The sequence below is a fragment of the Thamnophis sirtalis genome, unplaced genomic scaffold (assembly GCF_051295495.1).
Source record: "Thamnophis sirtalis isolate CommonGarterSnake01/CBP01778 unplaced genomic scaffold, rThaSir2_p1.2 scaffold_1, whole genome shotgun sequence".
NCBI lineage: Eukaryota > Metazoa > Chordata > Lepidosauria > Squamata > Natricidae > Thamnophis > Thamnophis sirtalis.
In genome coordinates this window covers 149,644,360-149,648,217 of record NW_028261381.1, presented here as the reverse complement: position 1 = coordinate 149,648,217, position 3,858 = coordinate 149,644,360, and the positions used below count along the sequence as shown (strand labels likewise).

At 39.5% G+C, this 3,858-nt stretch overlaps 1 long non-coding RNA gene across 1 annotated transcript; it reads left to right on the top strand.

Annotated features, from left to right (window-relative positions):
• Nucleotides 1-210: 210 nt before the first annotated feature.
• Nucleotides 211-1,639, top strand: LOC148049775 (uncharacterized). Its single transcript, XR_015698315.1, has 2 exons — nt 211-560; nt 767-1,639. It is a non-coding gene; the product is annotated as an uncharacterized LOC148049775 (long non-coding RNA).
• Nucleotides 1,640-3,858: the final 2,219 nt, after the last annotated feature.

The following is a 3,858-nucleotide window of genomic DNA, read 5'->3' as shown; positions in this document are numbered from 1 at the left end:
AAACAGACAGGATGCATCTTCTGCATTGGTATCATTCCTGGAGAAGAGCCAAGTTTGGGGGGCTATTTTAGACATGGCTTTGTGGAGAGACCCTCCTCTGCATTAGTGTTTGCTAAGTAGGAAGGTATATGATGGATTGTGTCATTGGGAAAATTGCCTGAAGACAGGACCTTATTGGGTCCATACAATTGCTTCATCCTCATTGCACAGATGGCTTAATTGTATGGAAAGACATATAAGCAAACCCCGCAGCTCTCATTTTAATGCAGGCATTGGATGTGCAGGAGGGAACATCGTGAGGAAGTATTTCAAGTAGAATGCTCCAAATTAAACTCCAGGACCTTTCTGCCCAATTTACCTTTTTCCAAATTTATTAGCACAAGGGCAAAATGCAACTGGTTTCTCTCTCTTTCCCTCCCTCTCTCCACCTCCTCTCTCTCACACACCATGCGTACACACCATGCACATTCTGTAGATGAGCTTGCAATTTTATCATTAATTTCTGAATGCCCGTCCAAGGTACAAAAATTGTTTTAAGATTCGGCAACAGGCAGGCTAAGGCAGTGTTTTTCAACCTTTTTTGTGCAAAGGCACACTTTTTTCATGAAAAAAATCACGAGGCACACCACCATTAAAAAATGTTAAAAAAAATTAACTCTGTGCCTATATTGACTATATATAAAGTGTTTTTCCCACGGCACACCTTACACTATGTCACGGCACACTAGTGTGCCACGGCACAGTGGTTGAAAAACACTGGGCTAAGGGATCATCTTGTGGACAGCAATAATGAGAGAAATCAGTACCACGGACAGCGCTAAATATTGTAACACGTTTGGTTTACTGGAATGCTTTTCCCTTGTTTTAATGAAATGCTTTGTGTTGCAACGACATAATGATGCACTTTGGGATGATATGCCTGTTCTGAATTAAATAATTTGCATTGGCTCACAACCTCTTTTGGCAGTTGCATAGCCAGAGGCTTCTGTGTATGCTTTGCACGTATGCCACATGTCCTGTTCTAATAATAACAACAATTATTGTAAGCGTGGATGTGATGATTTATTACTGACATTTCAAAAATATAAGTTTTTTTGTCAAATCCAGGATCCTAGGGCATGTTAAAATATAAAAACTATAATATTATGCATTATGCAGTTATTTCTTTTTCTAAGAGGTGTGGAAGCTCAGTTTTTTTAAAAAGGTAAATAAGGGCAAAGAGCTTTTAAAAAGCCAAAACGTATATTTCCCTTCTATTTTGTGTGGTTCTAATATATGTCTGCAGAGACATGAAGGAAAACACTGACTTGATTTCTTACTCTCCCTCCCACACTAAAAAAGTCAGACAGAAGTTTTAGTTGGGCTATATAAAAAAGGTAGCAAATATGATACTAGATATTCCAGGAATTACAGAACTTGATTTCAGATGTGGAGGTGGGGGATTTTATGCTTCTAGGTTGGAATGACTTGCTTTGTGTTGTATAATAAACAGAATATTTTGGACCTGCTTGAGACCTATCTGAAAGGTTTTTATGATTTTTTTTTAAAGTTACTATTAGAATATGTATCACTCTCATACACACATACACACATGTATATGCATGGTATTACTAATAAAATGCCATTTCTATTGAAAGAAGTGTGTTTTCATTAATGCTGTAAGAAACCAATAAGAGACACACATTCCAATTTTTGGGGCCTTATCTAACACCTTTTGTATACATGAGATTCCTGCATGTGTAAGTTGCCCACCATTGAAATGAAAGTAGGTTTGCACATTTTTCAGATATGCCCTAGAAATACTACATTCTCAGTTCAAGTGAAGGGGAAAAGCTTTATCAATTGGATATAAAAATACATAATTATTCAACCGATCTCAATCTAGGGAAGATATTAGGGGAACTTTTTTATGCAGAAAGAAAGAAAAGGAAGGAAGAAAAGAACTTAACACAGTTGAGGAAGGAAGGAAGGAAGGAAGGAAGGAAGGAAGGAAGGAAGGAAGGAAGGAAGGATTCACAGCGTGTTTTATTGAGATAATTTATTTTGGAAGGTTATTAATTTGTTTAGGCTTATGGAATTCCACTTCCAAACATAGAATTCTTTCTCATTTTTGGATGATCTTGTGACCTCAGGAATTGCAGCTTTAAAGTTTTGAGCTGATTCATCATATTTAGCAATGACTATTTAATTCTATTCTGTGGAATTAGATAGACTAGATATATGAAATCATAGCAGAAAAACAAGTTCAGGTTTCAATTTACTTAATTTGCTACAAGTCTGTCTCCCCCTAAAAGGTTACATTGGACTTTTATTTAACAAAGAAATTACTAGAGAACTAGAGAATATCACTAAATGAACTGTTGTAACTTTAGGACTACCTGTATTCATATTATAAACAGTCAGACTAAATGAATAGCTTTGGGCCTAGAAGGCCTCCTGCACCAACCTAGAAGCCAAAATGCACCCTGTTTTGGGCCTGGCAGCCAAGATGGGCCCCTTGAAGGGCTCTTGCACCAACATGGAAGCAAAAATGGGGCATGGGGGTGCTGCACAACGCCCTAAATCAATGTGAATGCCCCCAAGTGTACGCGCCCTGCCCACTGCATGCGCTCCACCCCCACGCATGTGCGTGCACATCCCCTGCATGCCCCTTGCCCCCTGTGCATGCATGGCAGAGAGCCAAAGATCAGCTGGCTGGCAGGAGGTGCACATGCATGCACAGTGGGCCTAGACTGGGGTGACACCTGGCATTCCCGCAGAGAGGGGTCTGCATAGCACCTATGGCATCATGGATATATCATATGTAAGGAGCACGAGGGTTCATGTAGTTAGGACACTGAGTATGAGGTAAGCAAATCCATTTTTGAGACCCGAGTGCTGCCATGGGGCAGGGTGAGCCCCCATCCTTTGCGCCAACTCCTACTGGGGGCATGAAAGGAGCCTCCAACTGGTTTTCTCCCAGGGCAACAGTGATGTCACTGGCTAATCCTTTTAACCAAGAAGCACCTCGGTACTTAAGTCACGAGTGCGATGCGATACAAACACACACACACACACACACACACACACACACACATCTGTATACAATCAAGTCATTTTCTAAAATTCAGGTGATTCCTATTCGATTAGAAAAATCTAAAGTCACGCAAATAAATAAAGATGAGGAGGAGTTGCAAATAATGAACTGGAAAAAATTGAAAACAAACCTGGAAATTCTTCCTGAAACATCTTAATATACGCTTTTTGGATACAAAATGGAGTTGAAAGAGATGCTGTAGGAAGATGCTGTGTAGTATATAGTAGAAAGGGTAAGACCTGTCCCCATGCCTTCTGTATTATGTAAAATGAAAAAAAAAAAAGAAATGTGTTCTTCTTCTCAAAACAGCACATGCTTCTTTTACAGCAGATGGTGCTATTGGACAAATAGGCTTAAGGAATCCAGCCTGTTAATATTGTCCTACATAGCAATGGCAACAGCAGCACTTAGACATATATATCACCTCACAGTGTTTTACAGCCCTCTCTAAGTGGTTTACAGAGTCAGCCTATTGCCCCCAACAATCTGGGTCCAAATAAGAGTGTTTTCATTTTATCTAGAGGATAATAGCATCAGTTCAGGTCTGGAATATTCAGAGAATGTAAGAATAAGAATGACCATCATTTGTTAATATTAAAGCATAATTGCACTGTTAGATGGTTATTTCATCTTTATATTTTCATTTGCAAGGTATTGCACAATAGCAGGGCCAAGGACTGATGTTCTGCAATGTGAAACCGTCCCTTTATGGCAGGAAACAGAACGGTTATCATGCTTAGTCCTCAACTTATGACCCTAATTGAGCCCAATTTCTGTTGCTA